This window comes from Myotis myotis, unplaced genomic scaffold (genome assembly GCF_014108235.1).
Source record: "Myotis myotis isolate mMyoMyo1 unplaced genomic scaffold, mMyoMyo1.p scaffold_m19_p_35, whole genome shotgun sequence".
In the NCBI taxonomy this organism is placed as follows: Eukaryota; Metazoa; Chordata; class Mammalia; order Chiroptera; family Vespertilionidae; genus Myotis; species Myotis myotis.
In genome coordinates this window covers 2,043,333-2,063,629 of record NW_023416341.1, presented here as the reverse complement: position 1 = coordinate 2,063,629, position 20,297 = coordinate 2,043,333, and the positions used below count along the sequence as shown (strand labels likewise).

The 20,297-nt window shown below is 56.3% G+C and overlaps 1 protein-coding gene across 2 annotated transcripts in view; it reads right to left on the bottom strand.

Moving 5' to 3' along the window:
• Window positions 1–20,297, bottom strand: part of SBK1 (SH3 domain binding kinase 1) — a 54,113-nt gene that overhangs the window by 14,992 nt on the left and 18,824 nt on the right. The window contains exon 1 of one of the 2 annotated variants that reach the window (XM_036303172.1): window positions 7,351–8,207. The exons of the other annotated variant lie outside the window; for it this stretch is intronic. The gene's annotated coding sequence lies outside the window, so the exon portion shown is untranslated. Of the gene's footprint in view, window positions 1–7,350; window positions 8,208–20,297 lie in introns of those variants that run through there. 2 annotated transcript variants of the gene reach the window in all.

Here is a 20,297-nt window from a genome sequence, read left to right as displayed (position 1 = left end):
CATACCTTTCCAGTGGCCCTTGAACAGGCTTGAGCCAGAAGGGACTTTGGAGATCATGTGACCCAGCTCACAAATTTCCCAGGTGAGGAGACCAAGAGGAAGAACTGGGACTGTCCCAAGACTGAGCAATAGAAACTGGGAACAGGTTCTTCCCACTGCCCTCCCTGCCAGGCTTGGCTTCTGGCTCTGCTCTCAGCCTTCCCTCCCCGCCCCTCCCCTGAGGCACATCCTTGGTGGTGATTAACAGCCTGTGGCGCTGTCCACTGCAGCTGGCGCCCTGTGGGGCGGTGAGAGCCCCAGCCTCACCGCTCCCAGCCTACCTGTGGCAGCCTCTGTGGGTGTGGGGGGAGGCATGGATGGGCCTGTTGCCTGTGTGAGGTGGGCAGCCCAACACTCAGGGGTAGCAACAGGAGTGGAGGGCGGAGGGCAGGGTAGGCACCCGCCACTGGCTGCTGGGCCAGGGCCCTTGGCGGGGTGTCCATCAGTGGACAGGTGGTGGCCACTGGAGAGATGGCTGGGGGAGCAGAGGCTCCCTGAAGAAAAGAGCCCTTCCCTAGCCACAGCCCTCACCTCTCCCTCCTTCCCTGAGCCCCTATGGAGGGATGGAACGGGGGATGTAGCCTACCTTGGGAGCCCAGACCCCAGATTCAGGCATTCCTGGGTGGACCCAGGTCACCACTGTTCCTTGCCATGAAGCTTGAGGTAAGTCACTTACTCTCTCTGTGCCTCCATTCTCTTATCAGTAGAATAAGGATAATAATGGTACAGATTTAAGTATTAATAACAGCCAACATTTATGAAACACTCAGAGTCTAAGCACTTTACATATATTGACTCACTTAACTTCACAACTGTCTTATTCCCACTAGAGTATATACCTGACAGCTCAGGAAGCCGAGACTCAGAGAAGGGAAGATTAAGTGATGTGTCCCGTGTCGCACAGCTCGACGTGGCTCAGAGATAACGCCTGGCTCCAGAACGCTCAGTGAGGGCTTGCTGAGCGCCTACACTGCGCCTGGCACTGCTCTCGGATCTGCAATACATTCATGAGCCAAGCACACAGCCCTGCTCTCCAGGAGCTTCTATTCCAGCCGGAGGCAGACAGTAACAAAGGAGGTGAGATGTGTGTCAGACAGGGAGGCCTTAGAGGGGGAAAGGGAGACGCGAGGAAACGCCCAGCGTAGGGAACGAAACTGTACGCAGGGTCAGGAAAGGCCCTACTGAGAACGCTGCGCGTGTGGATATTGTGGAGGGAGAGCCTTCCTGGCAGAGGCGTGGGGACCGTGCCTGGTGTGCTCGGGGAGCAGTGGAGGCCAGCAGGGGTGCAGGGTGGCGGGTAAGGGGTAGGGCAGGAGGTGAGGATAGAGGTAAAAAGGGAATGGCAGTGTACCGGGCCTCGGAGGTCAGAGCCAGGACCTGCCTTTCGCTCTGAGTGAGATGCATGCCAAACTCGGGACCCGAGCAAGCCCTTCCTGAAGCCATCCGTGTGCCAGGCCCCGAGAGATGGAGACAACATGACTCCACCACTCTCCCTGGAGTGAGGCTGAGGGAAGAGGTGAGGGAGGCCTGGGCTTCTGAGTCCCGGGTGCAGATTTCTCCACCCGCAGCTCCCACCTGCGGCGGCCCCACGTGAGCAGAGGTGTGGGGACAGGAAAGCTGATCAACAGATATGCCCGGGACTGCAGCGGGAGCCCAGGGTAGGTCCTGTTGGGTCTTTCTGACAGGTCTTGCCCTGTAGACTGTGAGTGAATGAGGGAAAAGTGGGCAGAATCTTCCCTAAGTTCTAGATAGGAAACCCTGAGTAAAGACCTTCACTCCTGAGCCTCTATATTTTTTTTAGTCTATAAAAGTGGGGCTGCCAGAACCGGGTTGGCTCAGTGGATAGAGAGTCGGCCTGAGGACTCGAGGGTCCTGGGTTCGATTCCGGTCAAGGGCATGTACCTTGGTTGTGGGCACATCCCCAGTGGGGGGTGTGCAGGAGGCAGCTGATCGATGTTTCTCTCTCATCGATGTTTCTGGCTCTCTATTTCTCTCCCTTCCTCTCTGTAAAAAATCAATAAAATATATTTTAAAAAAAATAAAAAATAAAAGTGGGGCTGCCCTGGCCGGTGTGGCTCAGTTGGTTGGAGTATCATCCCATACACTAAAAGGTGGCAGGTTCAATTCCTAGTCAGGTTGTGGGTTCAATCCCAGTCGGGTAGGAACGGGAGGCAACTGATTGGTGTTTCTCTCTCTCTCAGATCAATAAAATAAAAAAGTGGCATTAACATTCCCTTCTGCTCAGGGCTTTTGAGAACTAATATTAAGAGCAAACCCTTAGTGGATACTCAGTGCCATGCATAACACTTTACACATTCATTCAGTTAATCCTCACTGTGACCCCACAAGGTAGGTACAGTACCATCCACCTTTTTAAAAATATTTTATTGATTTTTTACAGAGAGGAAGGGAGAGGAATAGAGAATTAGAAACATCGATGAGAGAGAAACATCGATCAGCTGCCTCCTGCACTCTCCCCACCAGGATGTGCCTGCAACCAAGGTACATGCCCTTGACCGGAATTGAACCTGGGACCCTTCAGTCTGCAGGCCGACGCTCTATCCACTGAGTCAAACTGGTTAGGGCACATCCACCTTTTTTGTAGAGGAGGGATCTGAGGCTCAGAGAGGTTAAGCATCTGGCACAGGGTCACACAGCAGGATCTAGAGATGGTACTTTTTACCACTAAACCATGTTAAATGTGGGCCCCCTGCTCCTCCAGGAGACACAGGGTTGGAGCTGGCAGGCACGAGGATCTCCCTGCTATGGCAGGACTGCACTGGGGCGGGGATTTCTACAGCCTTGCTGGGTCCTGACCAGGAGGAGGCAGCGACCCTGTTCTGTGTAGCCCACACTCCAGCCCCCCAGGGCCATCCCAATACCCAGAGGCATTGAGGACATTCTCTGCCTCTCCCAGGACTGTGAAAGCCAAGGGAGGAGAGCGGGTGTGGTGGGCAGTGACTTCCCCTGGCCAGACCAGCTCATTTGCATATCCCGCAGCGTGTGGCAGAAGTAATGAGAACAGTTAAGCAGCGGGCACTGCTACATGTGCTTTACCTGTAAGGGGTTCTTTAATCCTCCTCAGAACCCTAGGGAATAGGAGCAGTTATTATTCCATTTCCACCTCAGGAGAAACAGGCACAGAAGACAACTGCCTTGTCCAAGGTCATGTAATCAATGAATGGTAGAGGTAGGATTCAAACCCAGGCAGTTTGCAGCCAGTTTCACACAAACCTCTGGGGGCTCAGAGCTGGGCTCAAATCCCCACTCTGGGTTAATGCTGTTTTCAGCACTAAATGAGAAAGCGATGGCCGGTGCTGGGCATGGAGTACCTGACATTGAAAAAATGCTCCCCTGCTTCCTTCCAACCCGAATATTACTTGGCTCCCAGAGTGGGGGCTGACCTGAGAGTCTGGACCTGTTCCACCTCCAGACTGTGGCCAGGCTGCGGTGGGGACTGGGAAAGGTGGGTGGATAGGAGAGGGGAGTGGGCTTTAACTGGCCCCTCCAGGCCCCACTGCCACAGCTTCCTGAGGCCAGAGGAGTAGGGGAGGGAGGGGGTAGTTTGGGGAAAATCCTGAGTCTACTGGGGATGCTGATCCAGGCTCTGGCCTAAGGCCCAGCTGCCTACGGCAGAAAGCCTGGGGACAAGCCAGGCAGGCCAAGCACCTGGACAGCAGAGCTGGGAAGGAAGAGGGCCTCGGGCCAGGCCACCCTCGGGCACAGCCAGGGGCCAAGGTACTGGGAGGGCCCACACAGGCCCTCAGGCTTGAACCCCAGCCACTGCACCTGGACTCCTCCCTGCTCTAAAGCACCACACAGCACTGCCTCTCAAACACCCGCTTCCCCTTTCATGGGGATACACCAAAGCCTATGGCCTTCCCAGACAGGCTATAGGAAAAGCAAGGTGGTTACCGAGGTTTAGTCTCCCACCAGCCAGTGCAACTTTAAATAAGAGCCAATAGTTACTGAGCACTTTTCACGTGCTGGACCAGGTCCTAGGCCCTTTGCATGCTTTAACTCACTCGCCCTGATGACCCTGAGGTAGGCATTATCCTTGTTTTCCACAGGATTAAGCCAAGCTCAGAGAGGTTAAATGACTTGCCTAAGGTCACACAGCAGCTAAGTGGGATTCAAACCCAGGCAAGGTCTAGAGCCTGTGCTCTCAGCTATGGTGCTCTGCTGTCCCTCCAGCGTAGGGCTGCTGTAGACCTTCATCCAGGAAGGCGACACACTCCCTTCCAGGGCCATGCCGAGTGCCTGGTCCCAGCGCTGGCCTCTGCCCCCTGGCCCAGCTACTTGGCAACGCCCATTGGTTTCACTCATGTTTAGGGAATGCGATATTTTTGAGTGACTTCTGAATCTAGGCCCCCCATCCCTCCTGCCTGACTCAAACTAGAGCAGCTTGGTCTCAAGCCCTAGAAAGTCAGAACAAAGAGGAAGCTTATGGCTTCCGATTCCTTTCTGACGCATGGGTAAACTGAGCCCAGAGTGTAGTCCTCCCCCAAGAATCTTCAGCAAGACCTGAGCCTAGGATCTTGAACTTCTGCTCCTGGGAAAGTGAGACAGTTAAACCAAGTTGTTGGCAGCTGAACCCTTCTAGCATAGGGGAGGGGCACAAGATGGGCAAAGAGGAGAAAGTGGGCCAGGCTACTGATATTCTGGCTGGAATTCGGGCTCACTTCATCACAGCCTTAGGACCCCAGAGGGGTGCTGCTCCGTGCATGTTCTAATGAGGCCATGGGGGAGGTAGAGAATACCCCTGTGTGCAAGACACATCCAGGCAAAGGTCACCCACAGAGCAAACACTTTCTGGCCTCCACCCCAAGCCTGCAGAGCCAGCTGCCTATTATGTTATTGAGTGAGCAGGCCAGGTGGGGTCGGGGGCAGGCTGGAGTGTGGTGCTCTGTCTAAAGGTCAGCACTGTCACTCTGGCTCTTGCCTCAGCTCGCCACATCATCTGCTTTTTCAATAGGATCCAAAAATCAATATTTGTATGTGAAATTCTTGTGTGCGTTTTTTTAGCATTGGCAACAAATGCAAATATGAGGAAAAACACTGTTCGGATCATCAAAATGTGTCTAGAAGCTTTATTTTATAACGTGTTGTATATTATGCTGGGTCTGGGGCTAGACAAGACAGATCTGGTCCCATGTCCTGGAGCTCAGGGACTAGATGTGGAGACAAATGCTCACAGCACATGTGGACAAATTCTACTGTCTCCAGGGCCCCAATGCAGCTCTCCACTCTGTGAGCCCAGGCCAGATAAAAAGGGGAGGTAGAGGCAGAGAGCTGCTCCTGAGCCATCCAATAATGTAGCTTTTCAAGTTAGGGAACAGCACCAGGTGACGGAGGGAGTGAGGGAGGGGACAGGGAGATGAGCCAGAGGTGAAGTAGAGGATGATGAGTGAGCAATGGGGGGTGACACTGGGGAGGCGGCTGAGGGCCACACTGCACAGCTTTAACTGCGGTTCAGTCCAGACTCAACAGGGAGCCACTGCAAGTTAGTGCGAAGGGGAGGTCTTACTCCCCGCGCCCCTCTGACCTCTTGACGGTTTCCCCTAGTCACAGGGGACTCCCATCTCTGCTTTTCAGTCTCTCCCTCCACTCCCCTGCCTGTGGGTCATGAGGCAAGGCTCTAGGCTCCCGGGAACCCACTGTGGGAATCACTGCAGAGACAGAGAGGACACACCTGGATGCTTCTTGAGGCCCAAATGCGATCTACATCCGCCCCTCCAGCTACAGAGTGAGTGAGTGGCTCCCTCTGTCATCTCTGGGAGATGTCACACGCTTGCCCAAGATCACCCAGTCTTCAGGGCAGCTGGCTCCCCCACAGCCTGTGCTGAGGGGCGTCGCCTCAACTGTCCTTGAATTTGCAGGAGGGGCTGCCAGAGATCCGGCCAGAAGCACCTCCTACCCTTTCCCCTGCTGACCACATCCTCCCCCTTGGGCCAATGCCAGCAGCAGATGGGGTGGGGGTACTTGGCATTGGAAAGGGGGAAGGAGGAATTGGCCACGCAGCCTCAGGGACCCCAAGTCTGCAGCAGGATGGGGATCAAGTGCTTCAGGTGTGGCCTGGGCAAACTGAGAACATCCCAGGGGGCTGACGATCAGGAAAGAAGATGGGATGAAGTGAGAAAGAGAACCTTGGCTCCAGTGCCTGGTGCATCACAGGCACTAGAGTCAGTTTGTTCAATGAAGAGACGAACAAAGAAACTCCTGGGGGGGCTACCTGTACCCAGAGTCCTGCCGGCAGCATTGCTGCTTGCCTGTAGAGGGCAAGAGAGGAGAGACGGGTGGAAACCCCAAAGTGTTTCCTCGGCACCAGTCAGCCCCTTCTGATACAGAATGTCAGAATGTCAGGGTACAGCACCCCCACCTCTCATCGTCCCATGAGCTGCAGGGCCCGGTGGCGGCACTGCCGTGTACACATCCTGGAAAGCTAGCGTGACAATCTAGAACGCCCTTTGGTGTCCGGGACATGCTGACCCAATCGGTTTGGCCCTGGGTGTTTTGGAGGTCAGGTCAGAAGGGAAGGCAGCCCCTGGGGCACCAGGGGACAGAAAGGAGCCTGACCCGAAATGGCTTCTTCATCCAGACTCCCTCCCTCCCTCCCTCCCTCCCCAGAACCAGTGCCTCACTTTGGAAAGGGCTTGCCCCCTCGCTGTCCTGCAGGGAGCACAGGTGGCCTGGGTGAAGACCCCCCATTGTGGCCTGGCTGGGGGGCAGTGGAGTCACAGAGAAAAGAAGGCATTCCCACCCATTCTCCCGAACACATCCATTCCCTGCCCTCTCATAGACAAAGACACACACCCAAAGCCCCAGCCATCACCCTAGGGCCACACACGAGGGGTCCCCTGACCTGTGAACACCCCCAAATCCTCTCCCAGGAGGGACTGCACTTGAGAACTCAGCCTGGCCATGGGGGGTGGGGGTGGGGGGAATACAAATACTCCAAAGACCGAGGATCCAACTGCTCCAGGCTCTCAGGTGTGTGTTTTTTTTTGTGGGGGGAGCGTGCGGGGGGGCGACTCTACCCTCTTTTCCCCTCTCCGTGGCGCACGGTGCTCTGCCACCACCCCTCCCGTGGGGCCGGGAGCTGGGCCCGAACCCCAAGGCTAGGGTGAGAGGTGGGGGAAGGGAGGAGGGGGCGCGGCTCCTCCAAGCGAGACACAAAGAGACGTCCTTCAGCCTCGGCTCCATGGCGACGCTGGGGAGGGGGCAGAGCGCACGCGACAGTACCGTCCCCACCTGCAGGTCGAGGGGCCTCGGGGACCACTCACCTGCAGGGCTCACCTGGGCCTGGCTTACCTGGGCGGGGGCCGCGGGGACGCCGCGGCGGGGGGCCTGGGCGCCGTCTCGGTTCCCGTCAGCCCGGCCCGGGGGCTCAGGGCGCCACCGCCGCCGGCTGGGATGCGAGGGGCGCCGCGAGGGGCTCAGTCGCCGGGTCCTGGAGCTTTGAGTGTGTGTGTGTGTGTGTGTGTGCAGGGGTGTCCCCGAGGCCTCTTGCTGGTGAGGAATAGCTCTTCCGTCCTCAGGTCCCTAGATTTGGGCTTTGTGCGCCGGAACTGGGGGGTCTAGGGCTCCCCGATGCAGGGCGCTCCGCGCCGGGTCTTCGTGCCTTGAGGTGTGGAGTTGTACTGGCCGGGATCTTGAGGGGGGCGCCGCGCTCCCGGACAGGAGGGTCACTGCGTTCTCGGTCTTGGGGGGCGCCCGGACCGAAGAGGGGAGTCTCCGCGGCACCGCAGGGACGTCGCTGTCTCCTGGACACGGAGGAAGTCTTCGCCGTCCCCGGCGGGGAGTCGTTCTGTGTTGGCTCTGGGGGCCTCCCCCCGCTTTCCTGGGGTGCTCTGGGTCTGGGTGCCGTGGGGGATCCCCCCGCTCCCCGGCTGCGGGGGCTCGCTGCGTCCCGGCCGCCCGCAAGCGCTGGGAGGAGGCCCCTCAGCCGCTGGGGGGCTCCGTCGCCGCCGCTACGAGCACCCCGGCCCCGCGGTCCCGGACGCCGGCCCGGTCCGGGCTCTGCCTGCGGCTCGGGCTCGCGCTCCGCCTGGCGCTCCGGCCCCGGTCCCGGCGCCCGCCCGGGCTGCGCTCCATCGCGGCATCGCGGCTCCGCCCTCCGCCCCGCGCGCACCTGCCGGCCCGGCTCGCGGCTCCACCCTCCGCGCCGCGCGCCGCCGCCCCTTTGTCCGTCCCGCTCGGTGCGCGCCCTTGCGCACGCGCACTCGCCCAGCGCGCGCTCTCCCTCCCGCCGCGCCGACCCGCCGAGCGCCGCGGGGCGCCGCTTCTCCCCGCGCGGAGGGAGCAGCGCGCGGCGCCCCCACCCCGCTTTCCGGCCTCGCTGGGTCCTAGCGCCGGTGGGCTTCCTCTCTATCCTGCCATCCCGTCTTTCTAGGTCAGAGCCCACGAGGGGGCGAGAACGAGGTTAGAGAGGACTCGGGGGAGTCTGAGAGGGTCACCTGGTCCATCCTCCTGGCCCTGCGGGACCAGATTGTCCCAGACTGTCCCAGTCTGCTCTTGTGGGGTGGAGCCTGTGTCTATTTCAAGGAGGGAAACATCATAGCTCTGCAATAGGATATGCACTCATTTATATCCGTTCTTCTGTGTCCCATGCAACCATGCAGCCACCTATGCATCCACGCATGCATGCAGCTACCCATCTATGCTTCCATCCATCCTATTTGAGCCAGACCTCGAGAACTAACAACCTACCCAGAGAAGAGGTCATAAACTGGGGCTTTGAGGGTCATGGCCAGCCCCAGCCGCCTTCTGCCTTCTCCACCGGTTGTAAAAGGCAGTGACATTTCGGAATGCGCAGTGCTCACCAGACGGAAGGGAGGAAAGGGGATTCCAGGCACAGGGAGCACCATGTGCAAAGGCATCACCCAGGTGTGCAGGAACATGGTCTGTTTGGCCTGTGAGGTGGATGAGGATGGAGATGAGATAGGGACAGCGTTCTGTCTCCTTTTTAGCCTCATCCACGCAGCCCCAGCAACACTGCTTCCCTAAGGAGGAAGTTCCCCCAAACCCCATGCCTTCTCTATTTCTTCCAACTCTTTGTTCAGGGATGAGTTTTTTGTTTTGTTTTTTTGTTTGTTTGTTTGTTTGTTTTCACCCAGCGTATGCTTCCCAACCACCTTGACTTTTTCTAGAAGTTTTAGAGCCAGGGGTTGCAAACTCAAGTACTTATAGGTCACATACCTTAGTGACTGGGGCCAGGTGTCAGGTGGTAGGGAGTGGTGGGGGTGAAGCAAACTGGAGCATTGTGGGCCCTTCATGGACAGATAATTTTTTCAGCAGAAGCAGGGAAGCCATATTCTAACAAAACATCTTCTAAATTTCCAAAATTCAGAAATTCTGAACGGACCAAATGAAACGTTTTTGGGGGCCGAATCTGGCTCATGGGGCATCTGTATGAAACCTCTGCTAGGGAGAACAATGTCTTAGTTCCTAACTTGCCTCCCTCCTGCCTCTACCTAGACTTTTTTTCTTTTTCTAGAACCCAACTCCTATGTGCCCATCAATTCTGTAAAATACAAAGTGGATTGGGTTGCTCCTTTCCTTAAAATTGCCAATGACTCCCAGTTACCTCTAGGGCAGTGGTCGGCGAACTAACAGAGCCAAATATCAACAATACAACAATTGAAATTTCTTTTGAGAGCCAAATTTTTTAACTTAAACTATATAGGTAGGTATATTGTTATTAACTTAATTAGGGTACTCCTAAGCTGGCCTTTGCTAAAAACGTCCTCAATCTGATTGGTACGTTCGCTGAGGTCGACCCCTTCCAACTCTCTCATCCACACTCGTCCTGTACACTTGTTTCATCTATCTCCTTTCCGAAAACCGACTTCTGCGCATGGGCCACAAAGTTTCAATCGCACTGTACGTGTGCGCCCGCACGTGGTATTTTGTGGAAGAGCCACACTCAAGGGGCCAAAGAGCTGCATGTGGCTCTCGAGCCGCGGTTTGCCGACCACTGCTCTAGGGTAACTATCCTGGCGTTCAACCCCTCAGCCTATGGGGTCCCCTACTGAAGCCGCCTCTTCTCTATTCAGCCTTGACCTCAGCCAGTGTGCCTAAAACATCTGCTTCCTCACACCTCTGCGCCTTATACACTTCGCTTCCTGTCTAGAATATTTTATTCCCCAAACAAGGGATCCTCCAAGATACCTCCTCTATATCCCCCTTTCCTCTCTCACCCCTCCCTGTCCCACCAGTGTTCCCAAGTTTCAAATTTCACTCTAATTTTGTTCTAATCCTCTTCATGTAAGGCCTTATTGCCTCAAACAAACTAATGGAGAAGAATGAGCCATAGGGCCAGCAGTAGAGGGAGGCTAGAGAAAGAGGAAGAGGGAAGAAATGTTTTCTTTTTTTCCTTTCCTTTCCTTTCCTTTCCTTTCCTTTCCTTTCCTTTCCTTTTGTTTTCTTTTCCTTTTCCTTCTTCCTTCCTCCCTTCCTTCCTTCCTTCCTTTCTTCCTTCCTTCCTTCCATGTTTTCAGCCCAGCAGTCATGGCTCAGTGGTTGATCGTCAACCTATGAACCAGGAGGTCACGGTTCGAATCCTGATCAGGGCACATATCGAGGTTGTGGGCTCAGCCCCCCATGTGGGGTGTGCAGGAGGCAGCCGATCAATGGTTCTCGCTCAACATTGATGTTTCTATCTCTCTCACGCTCCCTTCCTCTCTAAAATCAATTTTAAAATATTTTTATTGATTTTTTTAAAGAGAGAGATGGAAACATCGATGAGAAACATCAATTGGCTGCCTCCTGCACGCCCCCTACTGGGGATCGAGCCTACATCCTGGGCATGTGCCCTCACTGGGAATCGAAAGGTGACCTCTTGGTTTGTAGGTCAACGCTCAACCACTGAGTCACGCTGGCCCAGCTCCATTGATTTTTAGAGAGGGTGGAAGGGAGGGGATAGAGGAGAGAGAGAGAGAGAAAGAGAGAGAGAGAGAGAGAGAGAGAGAGAGAGAGCATGACAGAGAGAGGTGTTCCTGGCTTGTCGGCCTGCATTATGAAGGTCTTGTTGAATAGGAAGAACCCCTCCCCCATGGCCACCATCATGCCCAGGATGTTGCTGCTGGTGACCAGCCCCTACAGCATAATCAGGGACCTGGTGGCAAGGTGACTGAGCAGCTCAGAGCCGATTGGGTGTAGGGAGCTGAAGATGATGACATTTTGGGGGAAGGTTACAGAAGAAGCTGCTGACAGGAGCTTCACTAGCAGCGGGAGCTTCCAGGGCCCGGGGAGCCCCGGTTAAGTAATTGCTGAGGAGGGAAACCAGGAATCCCTCCAGAACCTTCGAGGGTCAGACGGGACAGCGGGCAGCACCGCCGGGTACACAGCAGCTGGGGCGAGGGAGCTCTGAGTCTCTCCGTGCCTTTCTGGAGGGTTTCCGCTGAAGTGAGAAACACAGTGTTCCAGCGAGAGTTCTGATGAGTTCCCACCTCTGATGTGGAAATGCAAGTGTGACCCAGCCAGCAGGATGCCACTGATGCTGGCAAGCGCCCTGCCGCCGAGTGGGGAGGGAAGGCCTGCCCTTTGTGATGGCGCGGAGCTGCTGAGTCCGACTTGCTGCTTTGAAGGGAATTCTGTTTCTGCAGCTAAAAGCCTGCCGACTGATACTGATACGAGGAGAATGTCTCAATGATGGGGTGTTGCCCTTGGGAACAAAATGCAGGAAATGGGCCTGGGGTGGGGCCAATAACGGGAATTCATCCTCCTCTGTCACTTCTTTCTTTCTTTTTTTAAATTAAAAACATCTGACACAATTATGATAAAATGTTTACATTGATTCTAGCTGTGGATCTGCACAGGTTTTCACTTTTCTGTATTTTCTTTCCAAGTAATTAAAGCCTATTCAGTGGAAGTGTTTTTATTTTTATTTATTTTTTTAAAAAAATATTTTTATTGAGAGGAAGGGAGAGGGAGAGAAACATCATTGATAGGAGAGAATCATTGCTCAGCTGCCGCCTGCACACCCCACACTGGGGATCGAGCCTGCAACCAGGCATGTGCCCTACCTGGGAATTGAACCGTGACCTCCTGGCTCATGGGTTGATGCTCAACCACTGAGCCACGCCGGCCGGGCTGGAAGTGTTTTTAAATGGGATCTTGAAGAAAACCCCAAATAACGTTTTCATTGTGTGATTCTGTTTCCTAAAACCAGGTCCAAGAACCATCTAAAATGACCTCATTTCTGCCTCGGAGAAGCATGGGAGCGGGGAGTACATCCGACCGCCTGGTCCCCTGGCATCCCTGCCCGTTGCTCTGGCGGCTCTGAATGCTGGTGCCCATGGGACGGGATGTGGCTGTTTCTCTGGAAGGTGTGGAGTGAGGCCTGGATGGGTCCCCTCTCCTCTCCACTGTCTTTCGTTCTGGGGAGCGGGGGCCCCTGTCCGGGACCCTCAGAACCCAGGCAGGGCTACTCAGAGTGGGTCCAGTCCCCAGTCCCCTGGGGAACAGGCCGCCTTCCTGGCACCCCCGGGACCGTAGGCCTTCGGGAGGAAACGGCGCTGTCTGGTACACCCCTGGGGCTGGCTTTGAAAATGTCCTAGTTTGGATTTCCCAGAAACAGATTCTGCACAAGCCGGTTTGAGAGCAAACAGTTGACTTGGCGGGTGATCCCGGGGAGGCCAGTGGAGAAGAAATAGGAAGGCAATGACCAGGGGCGCGTTGTCAGGCAGGTTACTGCTGCAAGCAACTGGCGGCGAACCCCATGGGGGCTCTCAGAGCCAGTGTAGAACAGGGGTCCTCAAACTACGGCCCGCGGGCCACACGCAAATACAAATATTGTATTTGTTCCCGGTTTGTTTTTTTACTTCAAAATAAGATATGTGCAGTGTGCATAGGAATTTGTTCATAGTTTTTTTTTAAACTATAGTCCGGCCCTCCAACGGTCTGAGGGACAGTGAACTGGCCCCCTGTTTAAAAAGTTTGAGGCCCTAACCGGTTTGGCTCAATGGATAGAGCATCGGCCTGCAGACTCAAGGGTCCCAGGTTCGATTCCAGTCAAGGGCATGTACCTTGGTTGCGGGCACATATCCAGTAGGGAGTGTGCAGGAGGCGGCTGATCGATGTTTCATCGATATTTCTAACTCTCTATCCCTCTCCCTTCCTCTCTGTAAAAAATCAATAAAATATATTAAAAAAAAAAAAGTTTGAGGACCCCTGGTGTAGAACATGCACTGAGTGCACAGCACATGTGTTATACCCCAGCTCCTGTCGGCCCTTGGTGGGAGCTGCAGAGGGAAGGCAGTGCTGTGGGCTGCAGGCAGAGCAGGCTGGAGCAGAGAAGGCCCTTGGGCCGGGGCCGGGGGGGGGGGGGGGGGGGGGGGGGGTTGGGGGCGGGGTGTGTGGGTGAAGAGGATGCTGCCAAGTTGGAGTGGGGAGGGGGCCAGGGAGCTATGGGCGGGGAACAGACCCCCAGCCTGCTACCAACGACCAGTCCTTAGAACAGGGCCTGGGTCTGGCTTGATGCCCACCTGTTCCAAGTGGAGTAGAACTCAGCTGTTCAGCATCAGATGTTCCCCATCTTTTAGCAACAGAACCCAGCGTTCCTTCGGGGACCCACATTCCTTGACATACCCTTCTGTACTCATTAGGGGTTCCGATGGAGGGGCTTACTTGGTCGGCTCTAGGGGCGGCTTGCAACGCAGCCCCTGGCCATCGTGATTGTGCCTGAGGTGGATCTGTGCCCCAAGCCAAGCCGGTTGGGTGGAACTCCCTTCCCATTGCACTGGCAGAGGGTGGGATGTCGGCCTGGAGCGCTCCCCGGGGAGACCCTCTGGAGGAGGAAGCCAACACAGCAGACAGCGGAGCCAAGAGATGGAGAGTCAGACCCTCCTGCCATCATTTGAGCCCCTGGATCCAGCCAGGCCTGGAGGCTGGGCTTTTCAGGTGTGCAATCCAAGAGTCCATTTTGTGCTTATGGACTTGGGTCTCTATCAATTGCAACCCCACGCTCTTTGCACCAGGTATAACTGTGGATTTCTGAAGGGTTTAAAAAGGCAGGGGTAAATTCAAGAGTCTCCTCTCTGCCCCATAGTCACTGCGTCCTCAGCATCCCAGTTAGTGCGACGGGATTCCCAGAGGGACCTCAGCCTGCCCCGGAGTCCTTGAATCCTTGGAGACCAGCTCCTGCCCCCTAAGGGTGGTTGTTCTTGGGGCCACGTGAGGGGCTGTGGGGCTCATAGCTGAGCGTGCAGAGTGGGTGCCTGGGCTGCCACATGGGGCCCCTTTCCCTCTAAGCATCAGGAACCTCTGGACTCCCGGCCAAGGCATCCATGCCTCCATTCACTCCCTTTGTTAGTGGGGACCTGCCATGTGAGGACTTTAAGATGAAAGGGTGGGCTAAGTGGACCATCCTCGTCTGCAGGAGTTTCCACTCGCGTGTGGGGGGGGGGGAGACACTACACTAATCACACCAAAACAGGTGAAATTGTGAGATAAAGAGGCCAAGGGCCACCCCAGTGCTCAGGGCCCCATGCTGCCTCTTCCCGCGCACTGGCTGGTGGGCCATCTCTCCCCCAGAGCCTGCCCAGCAGCTCAGAGCATGTCCTCCTCCACTCCAGCCCCAGGAGGCTCGCCCTGTGTCCGACCTGCGTCCTGCGTCCTGCCTGCTGCCGGCACAGCCCTCTTGCTTTGCTTTGTTTTGGTTCCAGGGCAGGTCAAGGGCAGCTGAGCTCCTCCCCACAAATGCTTTTCTTTAAAAAAAAAAAATTTGTATTGATTTCAGAGAGGAGAGGAGAGGAGAGAGGAGAGGGGAGGGGAGGGGAGGGGAGGGGAGGGGAGGGGAGGGGAGGGGAGGGGAGGAGAGAGGGGAGGGGAGGGGAGGGGAGAGGAGAGGAGAGGAGAGGGAGAGAGAAATAGAAAGGTTAATGATGAGAGAGAACCATTGATTGGCTGCCTCCTGCACGCTCCCCACTGGGGATCGAGCCCACAACCTGGCCATGTGCCCTGATGGGGAACTGAGCCATCACCTCCTGGTTCATAGGTCGGTGCTCAATCCTGAGCCCCACTGGCCGGGCCCACATGCTTTTCATGCCATCTCCCTGCTCAGGATTGAGGCTCTAGACATTTCTTAGGCATCTAGAGTACGCCAGGTACCCCCACAAGGCGAGGCCTTCCCCCAGGTGGGGAAACTGAGGCACAGAGTATAGAGGTCCTGACGAGGGAAGGGGACACCCTGGGATGAGCTCTTCTTGCTGTTTATCCCTCTACCCTCCCCTCTCTCAGGCCAGGGGTCCCTCCCAGTCAGCGGCCCAAGCGCAGGTCCCAGGCCTTGTCCATTCCTGGCACTCAGAGGCTGCCTGGGGCTCCCCCTGACGCCTAGGAGCAGCACCCTCTGGCTTTCCCCTCCATCCTCCAGCCCCTCACCCTCAGGACCTCTGTTCCTCCCCACCCACTTCTGTAACAGCACAGATCCGTGCCAGGCGGGCTCCGAGCATTTTACGCAGGTCAACTCATTTTTAAAAATTTTTAAATCTTTATTGTTGAGAGTATTACATATGTCCCCTTCTGGCCCTCCCTCCTCCCCTATTGACCCCCTCGAGTCTGCCCCCATCAGCTCACTTAAACCTCACAATAACACTGAGGTGGTATGGCCATTATGTATCTAAGACAGAATGAAGCGTTCGCTGAAGTTCGCACACTAGCTGGGACTCGAACCCAGGCAGGCTCCAGAATCCAGGCCCCTAACCGCCTGCCGCTCAGCCCATCCATCCACGCCAGCCTCACCTCCTCCTCACATCCGATTTCATTTTAGACATTTCCATCCCTCTCCCCACCCACCTCCCTGTCCCCCTTCACACTCCAGCCTCAGGGCTGCTGGGGAGGGGCACTGTCCTGGTGCCCTGGGGCTATGGGAGGGACACAGGTGGAGGTCTCATCCATGCCCTGTGCCCTGTCTGGCAAGGCATGGCTGAGCCAAAGGCCTGGAGGAGGTGGGCAGGGTAGGAGCAGGAGGGGGCTGGGTGGAGCCGGCCTGTAAGCCCTAATTAAGTCAGTTAATTAGGTGGGGAGGAGAAGCCTGTGGGAGTTAACGAGCTTGGCTAATTAAGTGGATCCTGGAGAATTGTTCAAATTCTAGGCTGGGAGAGATGGGGGCTTAGGCGGATGGAGGGAGGGGAAGGAGATGCCCGGTGCTTCCGGGTGCCCTCGAGGTCTGCAGACACCATTGGGGTCGCAAGCCACTGAGGCCACTCCCAGGACCTGCGGGGACCACCGGGGGCTGCAGCTACCGAGGGTCTGGTCTGCAGTTACCTCCTCAGGGCCATGTACTCTGCTGACACCTGGGCCTGAAGTCACCATCAGGCCTGGTCTCCTGTCGCCCATCCCTCAAGGCTTAAAGCTAGACCCTCTTTGGACATTTCGGGGGCCAGACATTGAGCCCTGACCCAGGGACCCTTCAGAGGAACCATGACCACCACCTGCACTTCTACCCATGGTTTCGTTGGCAGAGCACGTGCACACCCACTGTCACCACCAGAGGGAGACGTGTAGGGCACGGACCCAGCTGGCAGATGAGACCACTGAGGCCAGGGAGGAAGGGGCTCGCCCGGCTCATCCTCAGCCCCTGCTCACATGCAGACCCGGAAACGGGCCACGGGACGGGGAATGTTCTCTTCCTGGCCCGGGCCAGTCACCTGGGAGAGAAAGACCAGCAGCTGTCTCAGGAGCCGGGGGGCTTTCTCTGCTTGGGCCCTGTTTCTCTCTAATTGCAGGGCCCTGAATAACAGCAGCAGTTCCCAGGGGCGAAGCACTCAACATCTGTGAGGTGTGAGCACCTGACATCAGGGCCGGTGCACACAGAATGGGGAGGGGGCGGTGGAGGGTCCCTTTCAGAAAGCAGGAACAAGCTTTTCCTTCCTACCCAGATCTCTCTCTCAGGCCGTCATGGTGTTTCTTTAAATTTTAAAAAATATATATTTTTATTGATTTCAGAGAGGAAGGGAGAAGGAAAGAAAGATAGAAGCATCAATGATGAGAGAGTCATTGATCGGCTGCCTCCTGTGCCCCCCACTGGGGATCGAGCCCGCAACCCAGGCATGTGCCCTTGACCGGAATCAAACCCGGGACCCTTCAGTCTGCAGGCCGACGCTCTCTCCACTGAGCCAAACCGGCCAGGGTCCTGTTCATCCTGGGTATGCCGGACAGGAAATCACACCCATCACCCTTTGGTGTACCAACTGACACTCCAAGCAACTGAGCCACACCGGCCAGGGCTGTCATGGTCTTTCTTATTTGCTACCTAATGTCCTGCTCCCTTGGGCACAGGGATACATGTGGGACCAGTGCAGGTCCTCGCAGGCGCCCCAGGCCACCCTATTGCACACCTGACACTGAATCTTCACGCCCAGCCCCCGGCCAGACGAAGGACAGAGCGGTGACTGGGTGGGGGCAAGGAGTGGGTGCCCAGAGCCAGCCAGGACCTGGGAGGGCGGCAAGCTCCTGGGGCACGCTCCACTGTCCCGTCAGACTTCACTTACAGACCCAGAGATGAAACGACCAGAACTGCAAGATGCCAACCCCAGAGCGCCAAACCCCAGGTCCTCGGCCCTGTGCGACGCACCGCCACCCCGTGCAACACGCAGGGTCTGACTCAGGCCCCAGCCCTGCATCTGTGCATACTTGGCACTGTTATGGCCCTCATTTTCCATGTTCATTCATTCATTCATTCATTCACCCACCAGATATTTATCTCGTGTCTCCTGTGTGCTGGGCACTGTTTCCAATAAACAAGACAGAAGAATCCTACCCTCATCCATTCCAGTGAGGGAAGAAAACAACAAACAGGGAATGTTTGATGAGAGAGACGCGTCAAGGGATGTGTGAGGGAGGCGATGAGGCCAGGAGGGGAAAAAGCACACAGGGAGGTCCTCGCAGAGGCTACCTTTGAGCAGAAGCTTGAAGGAGGTGAGAGCAGGAGCCCTGTGCTGTGGGGTGGGGCCAGGTGCAGTAACCCAGCCCGAGGGAACAGCAGTGCAAAGGCCCCGAGGCCTGAGTGCCCTTGGGATTCGCTTCACCATCCCCAGGTGGCTGAGTCCTGTGGGGCCACTGAGTGCAGCTGCAACCCGGCAACTGCAAGGGCCAGGACGACCCAGGCTGGGGTCATGGGTGGACCCTGGAAGGCACTAGCTGCAGAGGGGAGGGCAGACCAGTCCAGCGAGGAGAGTGAATGCTGGGGTGTCTCCCCACGCACACACTGTCCCGTTTGGGGCTCATGGGGAGAGCCTTGGCCTTTGCAGGTGGGAGCCTGGGAGGAGCTGGAGGCCACGGGGATAGTCTATTCAGGGTCACCGGAGCCTGGGCTTTGACCTGAGTGAGGTGGGAGGCGTGTCTTAGGTCTCAGTAGGCTTCCTCTGGCTGCTGTGGGAAGACAGACCGTGGGGGGTAAGAGTGGAGTGAGGAGGGCTCTGCACCCAGCCAGGTGGGAGAAGACAGCTACTCGCAGGGGGAGCAGGGGAGGCGAGGAGTGGCAGGATCTGCTGACGGACTGGACAGTGGGGTGGTGTGTGTGTGCGCGCACGCGCGTGCAGTTTGCCCTGGGCAGCTGGACCACGAAGTTTTATGAACAGCTGAGGACCCTGAGCAGCCCTCTGGTCTCCAGAATCCCTTGTCCCTGAGGGTCAGCTCTCATTTCTGGGGTACCCCATCTCTTCCTCTCTGCACTTCTGCCTGCCGGCAGCCAGTGCTGCAAGGCTGCAGTGTGGGCATGTTGGCACGAACCCTCTTGGGCACAGTTCCTACAGTTCTCCCTACACAGGTTGTGACTGAGATCCTCTCAGGGGCCAGGGGGCACGGTGAATGGGGCACACGGCTTGGGCAGGGATCGTGGTAAACTGGAGAGCCCCGCCCATCTGAATGGCGGCTTTCCCTCCCCTGTGGCCCACCGCTGTCATGTGGGAATGTGGACTCAGATGCTCAGAGCTTCCAATTTTTCAAGAGAAGTTAGAAATTCGGATCTTAGGATGCAACATCCTGAGTTTTTAAATACTGGCAAATCATTTTTTAAAAGTCAGAGCTGGCTAGTTAGGCCCTCGTGAGAGCGAGGACAGAACAGAGGCTGCTGGGGTGGGAGAGGCCCGCAGCCTCGAGGGGGCGGGGGTGGGATGGGGGCATCTGCACACCTGAGGATGAGGACACCACTGGCCTGGCGGGAGGAGGGAGGGGCTGTTAGGAGAATGGCCGGGAAGAAGCACCCCTTCAAAGCCACCTGGGCCCCAGGCAGTGACATTGCTCCACGGGTCGTATGGTTTCCAGGCGAGGGCAGGTGCTGGTCCCGGAGCCGGAAGGGTGAGGCCAAGGCCAGGATGAGCCACCGGTGAGGTTTACAAGACAAGAGCAACAGCAAGACTGAGCAGGAAACCGAGGCACGGAGGCCACCCCCACCTCAGCCTCTGCTGTTCCCTAACCAAGAAGGTTGGCCTCCATTTCTGGCTCTGGCTCTGGCCTGGGCAGGGCAGGGCAGGGCTGGGCTGAGGGGCTGCAGGAGAAGCAGAGAGAGATGGAGGCGGTGGCAAAGCCTCCTCCACCACCAGGACGCCCAGCCAGCCCCAGTGTGGCCTGGGCCTCATCCATCCTCCCGCCAGCCTCAGGAAGGACGGGGCGACCCTGGGACCCTTGGACCGCTGGTGACACTGGGTCACGGAATGGTCGGGTGACCTGGCCAAGGTCACAGGGCCTTGGAAATAGTGGGACCTGGAGTCCAACCCAGGGGGCGTGGCTTCAAAATCTGAACTTGGAACATAGAAGCTGTCAGAAAAAGAGGCTTTGAACCATACCACCGGCTGCCTGCTGGGGCCAGTCCCGCATGTGTGCGCGCAGCGCTCCCTCTAGTGGCCTCTCCGCCTCAGTGCAGGACGGACTATGGCTAGCTAGGCCGTGGGTTCGTTTCTTTCTTTCTTTCTTTCCTTCCTTCCTTCCTTCCTTCCTTCCTTTCTTCTTTCTTTCTTTCTTTCTTTCTTTCTTCTTTCTTTCTTTCTTTCTTTCTTTCTTTCTTCTTTCTTTCTTTCTTTCTTTCTTTCTTTCTCTCTCTTTCTTTTTCTTTCTTTCTTTCTCTCTCTCTCTCTCTTTCTCTTTCTTTCTTCCTTCCTTCCTTTCTTTCTTTCTTTCTTTCTTTCTTTCTTTCTTTCTTTCTTTCTTTCTTTCTTTCTTTCTTTCTTTCTTTCTTCCTTCCTTCCTTCCTTCCTTTCTTTCTTTCTTTCTTTCTTTCTTTCTTTCTTTCTTTCTTCTTTCTTTCCTCTCTCTCCCTC